The sequence below is a fragment of the Musca domestica genome, unplaced genomic scaffold, assembly GCF_030504385.1.
Source record: "Musca domestica strain aabys unplaced genomic scaffold, Musca_domestica.polishedcontigs.V.1.1 5, whole genome shotgun sequence".
Classification (NCBI taxonomy): Eukaryota; Metazoa; Arthropoda; class Insecta; order Diptera; family Muscidae; genus Musca; species Musca domestica.
In genome coordinates, this window is record NW_026712346.1 from 25,232,311 (window position 1) to 25,254,680 (window position 22,370).

General features: G+C 33.1%; 1 protein-coding gene across 9 annotated transcripts in view; it reads right to left on the reverse strand.

Annotated features, from left to right (window-relative positions):
* The window catches only part of LOC101888381 (uncharacterized), a 77,900-nt gene that overhangs the window by 39,417 nt on the left and 16,113 nt on the right, over window positions 1-22,370 (reverse strand). The window contains exon 2 of one of the 9 annotated variants that reach the window (XM_059128389.1): window positions 6,495-6,521. The exons of 7 other annotated variants lie outside the window; for them this stretch is intronic. The gene's annotated coding sequence lies outside the window, so the exon portion shown is untranslated. One more of the 9 variants, XM_011296343.3, reaches the window with a different exon arrangement.

Genomic DNA, 22,370 nt, shown 5'->3' on the forward strand with positions numbered 1-22,370 from the left:
TTAGGTAATTTTAAGTATAATGTTAAGGGAGTTCTCTAAAACATGGTATTTGGAGTTCGCATATGTTCCGTATTCTCAGACAAATAATTGTCTATGCATGTCCGCGGTTTTGTTATGACCCCAATATCCGGTATTTGGACGATTTAAACATATTCTTAATCCGAATTGTCTTGGGAGTTCGGAATAGGTACCACCTCTTTGGCAGATAAGTGCCAATTCTGGTCCACGTTTTCGTATAGCCTTATAAACCTCCTGAAACTAGATCTTTTGAGGATTTTAGCCAAAATTTTCAATTTAATAGGTTTCCATATAACCCTTACCTAACGGCATTACCCGATATTTGGCATTTTGATAATGATGATGATTGAAGCCATTTATCAACTGATTGCTCACTAAACTCACCTTCTCTGACTGATATTTACTAGATAGTAACTCGCAAAAATAGATTATTTAAGGATATAACTTTGTAAAACTTCTATCTGCTAATCTGCCTAATTATCTATCTGATGTTGAGTTTTTAACTCTTTCCGATCATCAAATGCTTTTAATGAATTCTTATGACACTATCGTGTTGATAGGTTTCACTTTCACACTCAATCAAGTTTGCGATCCAGAACGACCAGAGTTGTACTGCGTGATGAACTGTCACGTAATTGCAATGCGTAAAATTTAATAGTGTGTGATAGTGTGATTTCTTTAAACTTGGCTGGAAAACCAAAAGTGTCTATCGTTAGAGAAATCCAGCCGTCTCGGACTGGTACTGGTAGAAAACAGGACTGAAGAAAACAGCAACATCAGCAGAAATGGTTCGAAAAGTAAAGAAGCAACTTGATCGAAACCCGCATCGCAGTGGCCGAAAAATGGCTAAAGAGCTAAAGAGTTGCTTCGCTTGGCCGAAAGTGGTGAATTCGATGTCCAGCAGTTTGTAAACAAACAAAATGATCGTGTTTACTTGTCAAAGAGGTCAGCTGAAAATGTGCACCTTCGGTTGGCCACCAGAACTCGAGCGCCGACCATGGTGTGGTGTGGTGTGGGCCGCCATAACAGTCGATAGTCGCTCTCCGCTCGTATTAATCGACCGTGGCATCAGAATAAATACCGAATATTATCGCACATAATATTCTGGAGGGTGTATTAAAGCCTTGGGCACGCAAACATTTTGGCCGCAAACCTTGGACATTGCAACAGGACTCAGCACGCGCCTCCCAAGGATGGTTACAAAATGAGGTTCCCCGCTTCATTTCCAGCGTACAATGGCCACCATAAAAATACCGCAGAGCAACATTCGAGCAGGGTGTGACGGTTTCATTGGTCGTTTGAAGGTCATAATTCGTGCCAAAGGTAACCAATTCGAACAAATCTAAACTTATTCTAAAATGTTATGCTATTTCCGAAGTTTTATATATATGGTAGGATGTGACACTTCGAGCTCGCAATGGGCATTTCACTCCTTGGAAGAATGACCGTTTGTGTCCGAAATGCGTACATAGCAACGACCCATTTATGTCATGGGTAAACACCTTCGGTCCGGCCGATAATTTTTCACTTGGATTGAACGATTCGGTATCATGTAATGAGCAATCAATAACGAAACACTTCACTTAGTGAATGTAAGCTAAAGCCCGTTATAAATAAATTTGTTGCATTTTTGACATGTTATTCGTATAACATTTTATGGTCAATATTTTATTAACGCCTACGTCTTGAATTGAATGCGGTACCAAAGGTGATAATTAAAATGTCAACACGTTCTTATCTTACTGCATCTATTCGTAGAACCGAAAGTAAAGCAGAGAGGCAAATAAAATATGGGTTAATAAACTTTGTTGCTATGAGCTACAGTTAAATGTTAGTTTGCTATCGAGTGTTAAGGCCGACAAATTTTCCAATAGAAAGGGGTATTTTAATACCGCTGTACAACACAAAAAATAACTACATGAATATATCAGTAGATTATTAAAGAAGAGCTAGAAATAGAAGACACATGTATAGACGTTCTGAAAGTTTACATTCGATAAAAGATCCCTTGGAATTCTCGCATCCTCGACAGTAGTACTTTGGTTGAAAATTTTAATCCTCAAGCGAGTCACCAAAGAGGGTCTTTTTGGTCCTTTTTTTCAAAACATGCTTAAACGCCCGTTATTTTTTATAATATAAAAATTGGGGTAACAATGTATAGTAACTCATCAATTAAGAACTGCTGGGCCGATTTGACTCAAAGTTTATTGGGATATTTGTAATTTCAGTGGGAAAAGAAAGAAAATAAAATTTTGAGAAAAATCTCCTGAGAAGTCAGAAATCTAAAAAAATAAGAAAGATGTCTTGTAATACGGAATTTCATGTGGAATTTTTCCCAAATAATATCTTGAAAAATCGCGGAATTTTGCATGATTTGATTTTGATCGATGTAAGTTGGAAACTTCGTTCCGAAACTTGGCAAAATAGATTGCCGTAAATATGAACTTGAATCGCGCTGCTTTCGAATACGATTAGGCATTGTTTTTCACAAGCCATTACCATATTCAAATTCGAAACTTGATATAAACGGTGAATAATGTAGCCAAAATCATCAAAATACCGTACATAGGGAGGTACCGTTATATAGGAGCTATACGAAGACCTGGACCTGTAAAGACAATTTTTTGTCACAGGATGTAGCTTCCATTGCGAACATCAAATACGACATCTCAAACAATTTCGGTGAGTATTGTACCTAAAATCGTCAAAATACCGAATATAAGGAGGTACTGGTAATGGTAGAGGGTATAAAAAATGCGAAAGAGGAGAATTTGTCCCCTCTATTTAGGTTTATATTAGCTTCAAACTTTCAAATCGCCGATACACGGGTCTTTTATTTTAGATGGCATTTTATTTACATAAATTTGATGTTAGTAAAAGTGATCAATATATAAAAGGCTATATTCGACTCCTTTGTCGTTTAGGGAACAAAGTAAGTTTTTTAAGCATTGTCAATAAGAAAGAGCTGAATCATACTCTCCTTTATAACGGGGAAAGTAAGTATATTTTCGTCAAAAATGTTAAGCCAATTGAGTAGTAAATTGTCCATAAATTATTGTAGTAATGAGTTTGATTTGTCTTAAGAGCTTTAAATACCAATCTCCAGAAAACTTCGTTACTGTATGGGAGCAAAATCTTAACAAACTCGAACATGAGGTACTACTATCAGGGTCGGCTGCAAAATATATGAACTTATATCGCCAATTTTTGCAAGAGGTTTGGGTAATCATTAAGAATTTGAAATACCAAAAATAATTCCGTTAAAAAGTGCCCCAGAACTCCTAAAATCGGGAAATACTGTTATATGTAAGCTATATTAAATTTTCTTCTTTTCATCTGTAACTTTTAGTAAATTGGTCAGGTGTGCAATATGGGTATCGTTTTTACCATTTTTTTCTTTTGTGTATGTGTGTGTTTTGAATAAAAATACAATAATTTGAAATTATTTCAAACTAGCTGGCCCGGTCCGCGTAGTTTTTGTTTATTATGCATATTTTTAAAAGCATAATTATTCACAGATATGACTGATATAAGTGTTCGCGTACTGGTCGATTAAAAGTGTTTTAAAATATCTGTACCCATTTATAAGCCGTGGACTTCAATATTTAAACCGTGTGCTTCAAATGTGTGGATGTGCTATACAAATCTATTAAAAAGTGTATATGAATCTTATCCTCATGTAAGGGATCAAATTAATTTTTAGTATGGTAAAAATCGTAGAAAAATTTTACAGTCAAATGAGAAGCAATTTGGAATTTACTGTATTTTGTACACCTCATAATTGAGGGCTGAATGATTTAAGAATAGGGCAAAGTAAATTACTTTTTTAAACCCATTAGCACCTTAGATTGTGCATTAGAGTCCTCATAAGTCCCCCTAACCATGTCGGTCTGTTTGTCCGCCAAAAGGTGGACTTGAGGGGATACTATTGCATGGAGAAAATTCTAAAATTTGTGAATATGTTGACATTTTTGTGTAAGATTTTCACCCCCCGAATACACATTTTTAGCCAAATCCTTTGAAATATGGTAAAATCAGGAGGTACCTTTATATGGGCACTACTCCGAAACATCGACCTACTTTGAAAACTTTCTTCTACCCGTTAAAATCCAATATGACAAATAGAGGCCAAATCAAAATTATAGGTATTTCACACCCATTACCGTAAGATGGGAATTTATTTTATTTTCCATTTAAATTGTAAATTGGAGACCCCATAAAATCCATATTTTTCATCATAGCATAATTCAATGTCGATTCAACAAATATTCGGTCCCGTACTACTTTCTTATATTTGTAATTTGTTCATGTTTCCACAATTTATTTCATATAGATGTACATTCCAAATCTACGTTCCCAACCAATATTCTCTTGGGGGTTACAAATTCAATAGAATACAAAATTTTCCTTTCTGACCACACATTAGGTGTGAAAGTTGACTTGGGGATACTCCAATGTGGAGACTTTACTTAAATAATTCCTATGTGGCAATTATCTGCTACCCCAGGGTAGCATAACAAAATTTTTTAGCCAAATCAATTGATGAATGTGTTCAAGACCAATATGGGCCCTACTCTGAAAATTTCAAATTTTATGCGAAGAGGTTCTGTACCCCCGTAGACACAAAGATGCCTAATAAGGGCCAAAAAATAAATAGGGACTAAGACCCCAAACCATCATACGATGGTTATATAAATATAAAATCGGGTTGTACCCTTATCCGAGAGTTATGATCTATATCATGACCTGCAAAAGCGATTTAAGGTATCTTGAATGTTTGGGAAGAATTTCTGGGAGGATAGAAATCCTTTTCTTAATAAAAGTCCCATTCGCTCTACTATTTTGCACCTTTTATATTTGGTATTTTCCTGATTGTACTCCCAAAGAATTTTGCATTTTGAGCTCTCATTGGACGGATTATTGTCACATAAAAAAGGTATGTTCACGCTTTGAGATGAGGCCCATTAGGCTTTTCCGGTCATTTTTGATTATTTAAATGTGTTCGCATCTTCCAGCTGAATCACGATATAGGCCCTGGAGTTGAAAGGTAGATGTCAGTTTACATCCTATTTCGCACTTATTTCATTTTTTTGGTGAAAAATTGTATATAGTGAAAAATTATTCTTTATTTTGTTCACAACAAATCGACTGAATTCAATATGATAATACAAATGGAAAAAAAATTACAAAAAAAGAATAACAAATTGTAAAAATCTTCAACTTGTTACCTGATTTTTTACAGCAAATGTTTAAAGATCCTTACAAAGTTTGTCAATAGAATGTACTATTATATTAAAATTCGATTCCATTGAAATTTTTTTTTTCGATTTTTTCCCGATTTCAGAATTTGTGCAATGAGATCTCTTTTTCGTGAGTTTTTGGCGATTTTGAAAAAGTAATTATCTTTTAACTTTGGTGTGACCGCGTTTAATTATTTCGATATCCTCTATTCCGTTTCGCCACCGCATAATTCGGTACTACACTTCCATGTAACCCGCCATCAATTTCAGTTCTCAAGAAATCAAGTCAATTAAATAAATTGGTATTAATATTCGAATTCAAAAATAAAATATACAAAACACTACAAATGTACATTAGAAAAAAGTAAGTCAAAATGGAAAAAAAATCATGCAAAATAAAACATTACTATTGTACAATTCAAAAGTCGAAATGAAAATGTTAATATATCACATTTTTACGCGATTTTTTTGGATATTATCCTTTTCGGAAAAGAGGCAATTCCGAATTTGTTTGAAACGTTAAAATCTCTCCAGCGGTTCTTAAGTTATAAGCGTAGTAACTAACACAACTTCCTTTTATATATATAGATTTGTTGCAAAATAAAGAAAATGTACAATTTTGTGATAAAACTGTATTGTCCTCCTATTTCAGATTTAATCTCGTTGAATAACTCTGAAATTTCATTCTTGATTCGCGGGTTTTTCCCAATATAAGAAATTTGTTAAAATAAACAAAAAATAAACAAAGCCAACTGTTGCATGTCTAATCGACACTATAAGACTCCAGCATAGAGTTGCGTTTTTCTAGTTTTTTAGAAGTTGAGCAACCTTTCTTATTGAGCCATTTACACAACCATTTTAACAAGTGGGGTACCACAGTAAAGAAGTCAAACGTTGAAGTACTACATTTCATTATAGTATCATGGGTGTGAGGTATGACATGGTCGGCCACATTCTAATGTACAACTTTTTCGTTTATTTTAATACAATATTATAAACAATTATTTGCTAATTTACAAAAAAATGGTTGCAATCGGTTAGGGAAAATAAGTAATTTTGATTAAAATATCATTTATCGCTTAAACTAAAACCGACCGATTAATTCGAAATGCTTGTTATAAGACAATATTCAGTATAGACATAATTATCTCAATTAAAAATGTGTGGATGTTTAGCAATGAAATTCGTAGAAAACCCGACTTGGTACAACATATTAACGAAGTATTAGTACAACACCATTTGAATTGTTCAGTTTTTGTAATTCTGAAAAGAAAAGAAATATAAAGGTGCATAAATTAGTTAAGTGTTCTTATGTGTATGGAATAATCATATAGTAAATTGTAAGAATATATAAATGGTTACATATATAGGAAATATGATAGAAAAACATTTAAATGTGTTTACCAAGGGTACCGAAGGAACGAAATCTAAATTTCCATTTATAGCAAGAAAATATTTTTTTTTCAACTTTGCTAAAAAACGCAAACGTATTTCCTAATTTTTTTGAATTATTTTTTCGACCTACTTCCCGTTAGGTGTATGAAAGTAACATAAAATTTTGCTTTTGACAATAACCATATAAAATTACATTCGAAATTTATATTTTACAATTTCACGTTTTTTGTTACTATTTTAATATGTTTCCATTATAAATCAAAATCTCCCTTAACACTTAATTTCTTTTTTGGACATTGTCAAAGGAAAAAATATTTTATATTGAATATCAACGTATTTTTTTTTTGGCAAATTGAGTGCTTTTTCCGAATTCGGTGCAAATGTTCTTATGAAATTTTCTATGTCCAATAGCCAGTCTGAGTTGTGGACAATTCCAAGAGGTTTTGATAGCACTCGGTTCGTAAGCCAAACTTTTTAAGGCTTTTATATGGACTTGACCGTGTACAAGGCGACCGTAATATTTGAAGATATATTTAGCAACTTTGATATATTTCGGTTCACTTTTGTATAGGGTAAAGCCCCATTTCAAATATTGTTGATGTTTTAGTAATATATGTATTATATTTACTTATATCAAACTTTAGTATTTTCACTACTAGCAAAAAATTACCGATATGGGTTCGCGTTTTGGTAAAGCCATTATAAAAAGGTAACCCCTCGTTTAAGTTATTGATTAAAAACATCTTTGTTCATTTCACACTTATCAAAAAAAAAACAGGAACATGCCAAATGTAGTCCGCATACACGAAGTGTTTGTCCTTCAGTGCAGGAAACTACAATCTTATGCAGCTGATTGGCATTTCTTTTGCAATTAGTGAATTCGGGGTAGCAACATACTTCCTCGTAATAATCGTATCCTCAATTAAACTTCGTAAGGACCATAGGGATCATATTGAATTCAACCGTTTTCTTGGGAACAAAATAAAGAATTATTTTCACATTTTAAAATATAGTTATGTTAGTTACTACGCTTATAACTCAAGAACGGGTTGACGAAATTTGACAATTCATACAATTTCGGAATGATATATCGGTAACAAAAAATTGCGTGAAAATACGCCAATAAAAATGTGATTAAAAAAAATTCATTGGGACAACAATCAGGGAAATACCGAATATAAAGGGTGCAAAAATAGTAGAGCGAATTGGTTATTTAGTAAGAAATTTTATTTATATCCTTCTATAAATTCTTCCTAAGCTTTCAAGATACCTTAAATAGTTCTTGCAGGTCATGATATGGGTCATAACCTCGATTTCAAGTATATTTTACATTTTAACCATATTTTTGATACTAATCATTCTACTACTAATTATGAGGTGGACAAAACTAAATACCACGCAACACGGTATTCTAAATGTCGGAAATACAAATTCCAAATTACAGCTACTTTCAAAATGTTTGTAAGCTCTTTACTATACCAAAAATTGAGGTCAGTTTTCACATGGGGCTGTTATAGATGTTCTATATCATATCACTCAAATTAAAGTCTTTGGCTGAAAATACGATCAGGCTATTCAAAATATCTAAACCCGACCGTAAACATCTATTATAATTTTTGCCATGAATATTTATTTCTATTTAGAAATTACTATGGTAGTAAAAACTGTGCCGCTTACATAAGTCAAATGTGTGATTTATTATGCTTTAAAAAATATCCGTTAAATACTATAAATACTCGTATTGTTATCTGTCATATTGCCGAAGACACTGATTTCTTAAAATTAACGGTTTCCAAGGAATCTTAATCCGAATATTAAAAAAATCCGATCTAATATACTAAAATGACAAATTACGACCACTTGCGTTGGAAAATGTGGTGGATGGAACTTGATTTAATGTGCTAATGCAAAATTAGCACTATCACTGAAAAATGTCTCACCCGCCAATAATCTACGCCAACAAAGAGCAGCGCATTACAATTTGATCTAATTTTATTTTAATAAAAAACAGAAACGCGACTTATATTTCTTTTTCATCAAAATGGTACAAACTTCATGGAGTTTCAGAACAGTATTGCGAGGTGTTGCAAACGGAATAACAAAATTTATAAACCGTCTATTTTTAAGAACCGCAATGAAATTTTCGAAAAATAAATTAAACGTTCATTGGTAAGTGTACCAAATTTTAATAAATTTATTATGTGTAAATAAATACTTATAACAACACTCAGATCGAGATAATTCGATTTTTGTTTTTAAAAAGGTAGATGTAAGATCGATCTTCAAAAACCGGTTATATCTATATATATAAATGAAAGTTGTGTTAGTTACTACGCTTATAACTTAAGAACCGCTGAACTGATTTTAATGATTCATACAAATTCGGAATTGTCTCTTATCCGAAAAGGATAATATCCAAAAAAATCGCGTAAAAATGTGATATGTTAACATTTTCATTTTGACTTTTGAAATGTACAATAGTAATGTTTTATTTTGCATTATTTTTTTCCATTTTGACTTACTTTTTCTAATGTACATTTGTAGTGTTTTTTATATTTTATTTTTGAATTCGAATATTAATACCAATTTATTTAATTGACTTGATTTCTTGAGAACTGAAATTGATGGCGGGTTACATGGAAGTGTAGTACCGAATTATGTGGTGGCGAAACGGAATAGATGATACCGAAATAATTTAATGCGGTCACACCAAAGTTAAAAGATAATTACTTTTTTAAAATCGTTAAAAAATCACGAAAAAAGAGATCTCAAAATGGGAAAATATCGAAAAAAATTGCCAATGGAATTGAATTTTAAAATAAAAGTACATTCTATTGACAAACTTTGTAAGGATCTTTAAACAGTTGCTGTAAAAAATCAGCGAACAAGTTGAAGATTTTTTCAATTTGTTATTCTTCTTTTGTAAATTTTTTTCAATTTGTAATATCATATTGAATTCAGTGGATTTTTTGTGAACAAAATAAAGAATAATTTTTCTCTATATACAATTTTTCACCAAAAAAAATGAAATAAGTGCGAAATACAATGGTAACTGACATCTGACCTTTCAACTCCAGGGCCTACATCGTGCTTCAGCTGGAAAATTCTCAGACATTTAAACAAACAAAAATGACCGAAAAAGACTAATGGGGCTTATTTCAAAGCGTGGCCCTACTTCCTTCATGTGACGATAATCCGTCCAATGAGAGCTCAAAATGCAAAATTTTTTGGGAGTACAATCAGTAAAATTCCAAATATAAAGGTTGCAAAATAGTAGAGCGAATTTGACTTTTAGTAAGAAAAGGATTTCTATCCTTCAAAAAATTCTTCCTGAACATTTAAGATACCTTAAATCGCATTTGCAGGTCATGACATCGATCATAAATAACCATCGTATGATTTAAGCCATTTTTGGAGTCTTCGCCACTTTCTTCTATTTTTGGCCCTTATTTGGCATCTTTGTTTCTAAGGGGGTAGAGAACCGGTTCGCGGAGTAGGGCCCATATTCTTGACCACTAAAAAATTGTATTTATGCTACCCTGGGGTAAGGAACCATCGTACAGATAATTGTCACATAGAAATTTATTCATGTAAAGTCCCCACATTGGAGTATCCCCAAGTCCACTTTCACATCTAATGTGTGGTCTGAAAAGAAAAATTTGTATTCTATTGAATTTGTAACCCCCAAGAGAATATTGGTTGGGAACGTAGATTTGGGATATACATCTATATGAAATAAATTGTGAAAACATGAACAAATTACAAATATAAAAAAATAGCACGGAACCGAATATTTGTTGAATCGTCATTGAATTATACTATGATGAAAAATATGGACTTTATGGGGTCTCCAATTTTGGGTGTAAAATAGTAATTATATTTGACTATTCTGAAATCAGTCTGACCTCAATTATGAGGTGGATAAAAGTATTTTTACTTATTTAAATCACGTGATTTTTTTTTTTCAGTTTGACATGCTATGTTGTTCTGCTACATTTTCGATTTGGCCTCTATTTGTCATCTTGGTTTATAAGGGGTGAAGAAAGTTTTCAATGTAGGTCGATGTTTCGCATTTTACCATATTTCAAAGGATTTGGCTAAAAATGTGTATTTGGGGGTGAAAATCTTACACAAAAATTTCAACATATCTACAAATTTTAGAATTTTCTCCATGTAATAGTACCCTCTCAAGTCCATCTTTTGGCGGACTAACAGACCGACATGGTAAGAGGGACTTATGAGGACTCTAATGCATAATCTGAGGTGCTAATGGGTTTAAAAAAGTAATTAACTTTGGCTATTATTAAATCAATTAGCCCTCAATTATGAGGTGTACAAAGTACAGTAAATTCCAAATTACTGCTCATTTGACTAAAAATTAAAAACTAATCGACCTGTACGTGAACATTTATAACATTCATATCTTTGAATAATTATGTTTTGACAAATATGCATAACAGACAAAAACTACGGGCCTGCAACGCGGACCGGGCCAGCTAGTATAAACATAAAACAATCATCAATATAAACAAAAATTAATAAATTTCCACTCTTGTCTTTCCTCAGTCAATTGTTAATATTCCATTTACTAATTAGATAACAAGTCATAATAAATGTTCCCCTAGCAAACTCTAACGCCCATTTTCGAATAAATTGAAAATAAAAATCGTGATATCTTTCCAATCACAACATTTTTTCGATGAATCACCACAATTGATCGTTAATATAGATAAATTTTGCTAATTACAATCACATGCACTGATCCGTTGACAGTGAGAAAGATGGAACAAAACAAACGACATCAATGGAATATTTACGATGTAAAATGTTGAATATTTGACATTTTAACAAAAAAAAAAAAAAATAATAATAATAATCACGCCCCTCCCGATTGAATGACTCGTGAGCGGAAGACAAAAACAAACTTGTTTATGGTTAACACGAACAAAAGATGGAGAAATATCTTCAGTATCTAAAGGTCATGCAGGAGAGATACATCTCAGGTATAGAGACTTGTAATAATTAATTGAAAAATAAAACATGACAAACATGAAAGTTATAATTTAATGTTATTACCGAAATCATGTAGAAATAATTGCACAGTGGGAGAATAGTATACATTTAATGCATGTATTGCTATTGATGCCTTGTAGATCCGGCCAATAGTTTTATTAATAAAGTAGTTATGAGGAGTAGAACACATTAAAAACATGAAATATGTAGGATATTCTCAACAAGATATTCCGAATGTTTCGTTATTTTCATTTATAATTCTTTCTATATTGTCAATAGATATTACTCATTATAAGCTTATAGCGTAAGAACTCGGAATTTTACCGAACTTCCTATATTTTCGACAGTTAAAAAGATAGGAGAAGCATATACATTTTTACTCGTTAATTTCTGTTAATTCAAAAAGCGTTGAACCGTCGGAACTGGAGGGTACAAAAGTGCATCTTGGATGAAAGCGGACACTCTCAGACCTCTTTCTGCTAATACGAAACATGGTTGCATATTCTTCCCTTAAAGCTAAAGTCCACTAAATTTGGAATAATAATAAAATAGTTCGTTTCCTGTAAACACTACTAACTTATATACACTGACTTGAGTCGTTCCGAGTTGCAACGCTTTTTAGAAACTTATAAAAACCGACATGGGTCTCTGAATTTCATGTTGTGTCGCTTTCTTAAAACGGAATAATACGATTAGCGTTGTTGAACGTTGTTGTAGGTCTGTTTTTAGTAATTTTACAAGGTTTGGAAACACTGGTGGACACCTGTAGCTTAAAAAGGCGATTTTTTCTTTGTTTTTATGTACTGGTCTGATTGCAACAAGAATTTAGAATATAAGTCTCCCGCATACCTAAAAAACGTAAAAATTGAGTGAAAAAAAGAAGAGTAATAAGCTTGGACGCAAATTAGGACCCTAGTGTTTACAAAACAGTAGTGAAATAACTGACTGACCTGGAATCATCATCCAGACGAAACGGTTGAAGCTACAATCTTGAAATTGGAATCTTGATGCATAGGCGTGTGATAAGCTTTACATACATGCAATGTTTCGCCACCGGAGCTGGAACCCATTATGACCAACAAATACCAATTTTTAGACAAATCCGTGAAAAAATGTGGCAAAAATAATCAAAATACCGAATATCGGGAGGTACCTTTATATGGGGGCTATACCAAAATGTGGACCTGGATACATGTCATGTTTTGCCACACGTGCAGGGACCCGTTATGACCTACAAATACCAATTTTCAAACAAATCAAAATTGTGGCATAAAAAATGTGGCATAAATCACCAAAATACCGAATATCGGGAGGTACCGTTATATGGGGACTATACCAGAACGTGGACCGTTCAATACCAACCATCGTAGACACAATACAAATTGCTCTGCTAAATTTTGGCGGTCTACGTCAAATAATGTGGGCTGTATCGTGATTTCAACAGACGGACAGACAGACAGACGGACATCGTTAAATCGACTTAGAATTTTATGCTGATTATGAATATATATACTTTATGGGGTCTACGACGAATATTTAAGGATGTGACAACGGAATGACAAAGTTAATATATCCTCCTTTCCAAGGTGGAGGGTATAAAAATACTAAATTTTGTATTGGGTGAAGAGAGAGGGCTGGAATCCTCCAATTTAACAATTGGAATTGAGATATGCAGTTGGTTTTGAAAATGTTTACTACAATTGTACGATAAGTACTAAATTTGGTATTGGGTGAAGAAATAGAGCTGAAATCCAGAAATTTGATAAGGAAGTCGCCCTTGGTGTATGTGGTTAGAATATTGAGGTGGTTTTGGAAATGTGTGCCATAAATGTTTGAAAGGTACTAATTTGTACTGAATTTGGTGAAACCGTGAAAATGTGTATTGCGATAGCGCTAAAATTCTGAAATTTCATATTGAAATCACTGTAGATTTCTGGGGTTTGGATGTGTGAAATGGTTTTACTAATGTCCTTCTAACATGAAAGATTTTAAGAACTTTTTGGTGTAAAAGGTAAATATTTTCCTTCTATTTATTTATTTATTTAATTATTTATTTATTTAATAACTTGAATAACATTTTGTTGTTGCAAAATAGTTAGGCTTAATCCCTTTGTTGATGTTTTTATAAAAACAACGTTTGGGTGTAAGGCAGGGAATAGGTTTCGGAAAAATGCACCAATCCTCATCAGTTCCCTTGTTTTTTTGTCTTGAATAATATGTAAAACCTTGGAAGACAAGGTAGTGCATAGCAATTACCTGAATAAATTTTTTACGTATGTATTGTTTTGAATAATAAACAAAATAATTTCAAACAAGTAAGCAAAGGCTATAATCGTGCGGGCCGACCATGTGATACCCTAAAACACTACAATAGAAGCCCCCTTATCCCCAAGTTAGCCCCCTTATCTCCAAATCCATTTGGAAGATTTCGCTTTTGAAATTATGTCATGGAGCACTGCCCAGATATTACCCTTAGCATTTTGGCCAGGCACATTTACGCACTCCGTCGTGCTGTTAGTTGTGGTGGTCCATTTTACAGCTAAGTATAATCCAATGGTCATCCAAAATGCTAGAGTTTTTCCCTGTCCTTAACTCTCTTCTCAGGCGTGTCGATTGGCTTCATTTGAACCGCCAAATATTTTGCGATCATCTCCACAAGTAAGAGGCCCCACTGTATCTCCAAATTTAGACTCATCTATATGATTTGCTTGTCTACGATGTTTGTTTGGCCAGAAGTTCGCATTTTTTGTATTTCGGATATCCCCTCTAAGTAATGCTGGTACTTTTTTTCACACACAAAAGTAGTGGTCCATCCTACCCGCTGTCCTAAACTCTAAATTCATGCTAAATTTCGTATCATTTGGTTTCTATTTGTGACCTTTATAACGGCTGCAAAATCAGGAACATTTTTAGTTGTTGGTTCATTTCAACCCTTAATTACATTGCGGACATCTTTGAAAACAATAGGCTTAGCCATTCTGAGTCCAACCCTAACCTTGTAAAAATATTCGTAAGGATCGGACGATAGTTGATATCTGTATATAACCCCAACCTGTGTTGTAAGTCAAATTGAAAAAATCGCATGCGATAAAAAATATGAAAAAATAAAAAAAAATTTCACTGAATTGACAAAACTTGTCAAAATCGGTCCAGCCATTCTTGAGATATAAGTATTGAGATATCACTTCCTTTCCTTTGTATATACATATTGTTTATATTTATATATATATCCGATATATCTACTATCGGCATCTACACAAATATTATGGTCTATTTCACCCACTAAATATTACTCGATGACCATCAAAATTGGAAGGCTTCTTCCCAGCCCTAAGCTCTATCCCCATGCTGACTTCCGCTTCGATTGGTCTATAATTGCGACCTGCAGAGCAACTGCAAAATCAGCAAATTTTGTTGGTCCATTTTAACCCCTAAATATTATGCGATCATCTCCAAATGCAATAGGTTTCTATTCTGGCCCTAGCCCCAGCTCCATTTCAAATTTCGTGAAGATCGGGGCATAATTGCGACCTGTAGAGTGATTACAAATTAACATGGACAGACGTAGCTAGATCGACTCAGCTCGGCGAGATAGGAAGATCCATTTATATTTCGAGGTGTTACAGAATTTTTAGCCCAATCAAACATATAATAATTTCAAATTCTGTTGAAATGTATATTCATATTACAGCTTTTGGAAAGAACAAATGTTTCCGTATTGGTATGAAAAGAATTGTATTAGGAACTCAATGTTGTGAACTATTTATTCATTTTTTGCGATTTTCTCTTAAATTAAAACATTTTGAGAAAAGCGTGAACAAACAACTTCTTGCATTTGTTATTGGTAGATTTGAAGTTTTTGGTTTAAGAGGCACGTCACGCCCACACCTTACAATATTCTGACCATTTTTTTTGCATTTCTTTGGTTCAGTATGTCTACTATCGAATCCTGTATAATCGTATGCCGTAATAATCAGTGCCGACAAACAATTCTGTGTTTGTCAAGGGAAACCGATCTTTGAACAACCGTGCAACGCACAAACAGGTCGTTAAACAATAGGCCATTTCATAACGGTGGCAGAGATCGTAGAGTGTTGGACTACTTATCAAAAGACCGTCTGTTAAACCTCAAAGTAAACAAAATTCGACTCTAGGGTTCAAATCCTTTTTAACATATTGGCTCTTGGTGGCAGTTTACTAAGTATTTACCTCATACTTTGTTTGTTGTTTAAAAAGTACGTAATAAACCCATTGTTTGGTAATGGATTTTTTGTAGGGTTAAACAACACATCAGTTATATTTCGAAAGCAAAGTATTTACTTCAAAGCTATATTGATAAAGCACATGCGAATTACATACCAGAACAGAGAAATTAATTTGCACACGAATGTCAAATTTTTGAATAAAAATGTTAGCATTGTTAGGAAATTTTAGAAATTATAATAAAGTACGTGTGGTTGAGATGTGGACAACAGAAATTCCCTGCGACAGATTAGTTTTTGATTTATGCCTGATCAACAATTTACGTATACTTTACATTCTGGTACAAGCGAATTTTGTTAAAAGCTAATTTTTAGTTTCCTATAATTAATAATCGGTAATAATTATTAATCCGTAATTAACATTGAGTGTTTTCAACTTTCTATCGTCATGTTTGATTTGATTGACATTTATGTCATCCGGGTATAAATGGCATTATCTTAGAAAAAAATAGCGGAAAATCGAGCATTTGCTGTGTCGACTACGCCACCCCAATCTGTCAGAGGTTAATGTGGACTGCATAATATGTAAAACTTATCCGATGTAAAATGGGATGGTCTAAATGACAGAGTAAACGTGTGAAATTCGACATAAATTTCTTGAACTAAATCGCAAATTTTGACATCAATATTGTTGGATATGTCATTTCTCATAAAACTTCACTGCTAAAATTCAAATACCCTTATCCACAGCGCGTAGTATAGGGTATTTAGAAAAAGAGCTGATTTAAATGTTTTCTTTCTTCTTCATTGAGTTGTAATTATGGCAAACAAACAATTAGTTATGACTGTATTTGTCATTGTTATAGTTATTGTGCTTACTTGTAAATTATTATTTTTTTGTCATGTAAAATGACAACATAGAAAAAGTAAACAATGCTCGTGACAATAGTAAATCAAGCTCAGTGGTTTAACATAGATCAAGCGTAAACAATTGCTACAAACGCTTCATACACGCACAGCTGATTTTAGGTTTAGGCTGGCGGACCACAGACCATTTAGCCGTTAAGGTCTAATACATTCAAATAAACAAAGATGAATATGTTTTTTTTTACAAATTTGAGTGAATTTAATATTTTGCATCAGTTATAATTGGCATAACCCAGTGAGCATTTTAGCAATGTTTTATTGAAATTAGTTAAAATATTTGCAATCATTATCAACAGCTATAAGGTTATTTATTTTATTTTATTTATTTATTTATTTATTTATTTTTTTTTTTTTGGAACAGTGTTTGGCTTGCTTGTTTGGGATACCATAGTATTTTGTTGTTGCAAAATCGTCAGGCAAAATCCCATTATTGTTGTTTTTATAAAAACCAACGTTTGTTTATGAGTGGAGAACGATGGTAATGTTTACCAGGGGGTAAGGCAGGGAATACCTAGGTTTCGGAAAGAGCCACCAATCCTCATCAGTTCCCTTGTTTCTTGTCTGGGATATTCTCCCCAGAAGTTATTTTAAAAAATAACTTCTATGACAAAAAACATTTTTTTACCCAAGTGACGAGATCGTAAGCTCAATAGAAGAGGAACAAAAGAATTACATAAAACTAAAATTCTTTTGGAAAATCTTCTAAATCTTACAACCGCACTTATAAACATTTACATCTTTCTCCACTTGTTATGCTTTCGTTCAACCTGAACGAAGTAACATAACCATGTAAGTTTGTTTTGTCTGTTACAACAAAAACCCCTTCGTCGACGTGCCTGTGTCTATTAATAGAACAGTGTTTGGCTTGCTTGTTTGGGATACCATAGTATTTTGTTGTTGCAAAATCGTCAGGCAAAATCCCATTATTGTTGTTTTTATAAAAACAATGTTTGTTTATGAGTGGAGAACGATGGTAATGTTTACCAGGGGGTAAGGCAGGGAATACCTAGGTTTCGGAAAGAGCCACCAATCCTCATCAGTTCCCTTGTTTCTTGTCTGGGATATTCTCCCCAGAAGTTATTTTAAAAAATAACTTCTATGACAAAAAACATTTTTTGTGGCAAATATTTTTGAAATCTGTTGATATATGGATATAACTCCCATATATATTTCGGCTGACGATGCTGCCTTTTTAACTCATTAAAGTAGTACAATAAATACGATTTTTAAATTCTTAAATTTTTATACCCTCCACCATAGTATGGAGGGTATATTAAGTTTGTTATTCCGTTTGTAACAACTCTAAATACACATTTTAGACCCCACAAGGTATATATATTCTTGATCAGCAAAAAATTCTATGTTGATTTAGCGATGTCCGTCCATCTGTCCGTCTATCCGTCTGTGGAAATCACTCTAGCTTCCGAACGAATTGAAGTATATTGATAAAATTTTGCTCACATGTATGTTATGTGTGCAGGACTTTTGTAGGTCCACGTATTGGTATATCCCCCACATAACGGTACCTACCGATATTCGGTATTTTGATGATTTCAGCGACATTATTCACCGGAATAGTTTCAAATTTGGTATTTGAAGTCCGTAATAGATACTACAGCCTAAGACAGAAAATAGATTTTGCAGGTCCACGTCTTTACTTATTTATTTACTTACTTATTCTCCTCTTCTTTTTTTTTCATCTGTACGCAATTTTCGCAAACATTCTGCAACATTGATATGATTTTTAAAGCAGAGTTGTTGTTCCAGCGAACACAATCATATCGTTCAGCGGAAGGATAAAACTAATAACCTTTCAAAATAGATGCGAAGTGTAACCATTCACGAAATAAGCACTAGTTGAAAAAATGATAGTTGTTTTCAAGATATTTAAAGCTATAGGTAAAAATATTTTTAGATGTAGGATTTTTCGATTTTTCCGACACTTTAGTTTTGGGTATTGGGCCAGTGGCTGTGGTAAAGAAAACTGTACTTTAACAATAAAGTAGTTTCGATTATTAGATATCTTCTGATTCTTGGATCCATTTGCTAAATCGATATTTGTATGAATTGTAATTCTTTAACTTTTTAGATTTTCAAAAATATTTGGGCTTCCAGTTTACAAGATGCAGAACGATTGGTCCATTTTTATACCCTGCTCACATAGTGGTAAGGGTATTATGCCTTTGTGCATTTGTTTGTAACATGGAGAAAGAAGCGAGATAGACCCATGTACTTTTGAAGATATTCATAGAATCACTTTCTGAGTCGATCCGTCCGTGAACGAAATGCATTTATTACCCGATTGAGATGAAAATATATATATCTTCAACCGATTTCGGTTTAATTGAGCACGAAATGGCCAATATTAGTCCAAATGGCCTGCCTTTTGGCACATCCGACCGAAGAGCTATAGCTCCCATATATATGTTTTATTCCCGTAATTTCTATGGAATGCTATTCACTCAGAGGAAATGTAACAGATATTTCTTTTACCAATTATGGATTCTATTCTTTACGTGCATTTCTTTGTTTGTATGTGTATTTATTCATAAACCTAAAGCTATAGCTTTGTTCTACCTTCTGTAATTGTTCCATGGCCTCCCAAGTTCATACATATTTTGATGATATTTTGATAATATTGATAATGATAAGCTTTTTCCCAAAAATATTATTTTATTAAAAATCTTAGTTTTTAATCCCATTTATTAGTCTCCCTAAATAGTTTCTTTACAAAACGTATGTTTAAAACAGCAGTGCTCAAAACAGTGTGCTAGACGAAAAAGAGAACATTTAAGAGAAAATTAATATTTTGTTTTTCTTTGTATTCCACGACTTATTTCAATTGTTTTAAATTGTTTTTTAATTAGCAATAATGACATAAGTAATGTTTTAAAACCGCTTTATTGATTATTACTAAAAGCAAAGATAAATTGACATCACTTTTTAAAACAAAACTTGATGATTGGTGCTATTTTATTTCCCGTTACATTTTTTGCATTTCTAGACTGTTTGCATAACACAACAACATCAAGTGCAACAAAGAGACAACGAAGAAAGTGTGATATTAGCACATAGTTGTAGAAGAGTGTCATAATAATAAAAGAATTTAAAAAGGAGAATAAAGGAAATCATCAGTGCTATTATTTTTTCAGGAACTGTACCTTCCCTACGACATGACTGCTTCATTGACTGATTTTTAGATTCTTATAACAAAAATAATTATTAAGCAATGATTTATTTTTTTTTTTTCTCTTAAATACGCGCACATAAAAGAGTTTGCTGGGTTATGATCATACCGAATCACGTCAACGTACATAGCATTTCATCTTGATTGCATTCAAAGCTTTCAGTGAACAGCGGCAACAACAACAGCAACAATGCCTATGTATGCCAAAGCCATGTGTTTTTGTTTGGTGGCTGTTTGTCATTCGAAATGAGGTATTTGATCGGTAAATGGCTTTTAATGATTTCTCATGATTGTCAAACGGATTTTCAAGTTGTTTATTATCGTTTATTCCTAGTCATGTGCGTTTTTTTTTCATCATTGCTACATTTTTGTCTTGCGGTTTTCTTCGACTTTTGGTTAGAGTTACGGTTAGACTGGCCGCAGAGCAACAACATATCTTTCCAAAAATTATCATTCAATACACAATACACCACGATGATGATTGAGAGCCTTTCTTGGAATGCAGTTTTGACGTTTTTGTGCACCGCCGCAAATTGTTATTTACATAATTTGTTTTTGTGTGCACTAACAATTTAGCGCGCTGTAAAGCAATTTGAAATTTTCCACCTTGGCAAGCTTTATTGGGAGTTATTACGACAGTTTTTCATTTCATGTATGGGTGGTGTGACGACAAGATTTTTTTTTGTATTGCGTATGGTGGGTTATTTAATCGAGATTTTATGTGAAATCAATATTTTTTCTTTAATTGAATTTTCAATATTTTTTGAGATATTTCCCAATTTAATAAATTGTTTAAGTTTTTATAAGTTAAAACCCATTAAAAATATGAGCAGCTGTAGGTCTTTATAGCCACGTCCGTCTAACAATGGTTTTTAATTGGCAGAACTTTATGAAGGTTAACATTTTCCGATGTTTAGAGGTTAAAATTATTTCTTGTTTTTGTTTTATAAAGACACTTCCGAAATCTATTATATGTACATTAATATAAGAACAAGTTGATATGCAAAATATAAAGGTGAGAATACATAAAACGTTTTTTTGACTGACTTAAGTAATCGGCTGGCTTCATCTGAAAAGAACAAAGGAGCTTAGCAAAATTCGACCTAGGTCAACCTACAACTCTTTTGTTCTTCTACGAAAAAGCCAGGCCAAAAAAATGCGTTTTATGTATTCTCACCTTAATTCCAAGCTTTCTTTTCTATCAAAATTAATCAAATACTAAAACGAAAAATGTCAATATTAAGGTGCGTTACTTTATTGTAGTTTCATTTATGAATTATTTTTCGATGTCAACTACATGTGTATGTGTATGCATACATACGTAATCTTTTCCCTACATTTCAATCACACTGACAGACATTAATTATTTAATCAAACTCATGATTTTTTGTTCAAATATACTGATAACATTGACAAGTGCCTAGGCAATCATTTACACACGCTACAACAAAACTTTTAGTTGTATGACATAAATTACTTTACTCAATCAAAACAAAAAAAAACAGTTTGTGCGAGTGACCGTGAATTTTTGTGGGTGATTACAATTAAAGTTACCTTTATGGCCGGAGTATTTCCATGTGGGAATTTTTATACGTTGTGTGTATCCATACGATTTAGGGCAACATTTAATTGTTTCCAAAAGCAATGCCAGCAAATAGAAGAAATACTGATTTTTTGGCCTAGCATAATATGATTTTTGTTGAACGTTGGTATAAACTGCTATTGTTTATTTCACAGGCTACCAGCTTAAAGAGGAGCAAAATCATTCTCTATTAAAATTCGTATACTCTCGCCGTCTGTGACCATGCATGGGGTAGTACCGGATTTATTTTATATCCGGTGTGGAATCTACTTACGAACGGAATGTTTCACTGTATGCAGTACACTCCAAAGTCGGATGCGCTGTTTACAGTGCTTATAGTTCAATGCCGTAAATCGTCAAATAAATCCTAATAAAAGAGGATAGCCCGACAAATATCTATAATGTAAGCATTAACTTTAAAAAAATAATGCAACTATCTACTTAATATCATGAGCAAATATGATTTTAGGATTTTTGTCTAACAGAATATACAGCTCACCCTGTAATAAAAAACTGCAACAAAGTCAAACTCCATAATTTTTAATTTTTTTTTTAAATTTTATTGAATGAAGGCAAACAATGTCGGAAATAGCATTAAATTTTAGAATAAGTTTAGATTTGTTCGAATTGGTCGCCTTTGGCACGAATTATGGCCTTCAAACGGCCAATGAAACCGTCACACGCTGCCCGAATGTTGCTCTGCGGTATTTTGGGGCATTCCCGGCGAAGGACTTGCTTGATGTGATCGACACTTAGTGCCAACCTTGCTTTCCTAAATACTCCAGACACAATAGTCCAACGGATTG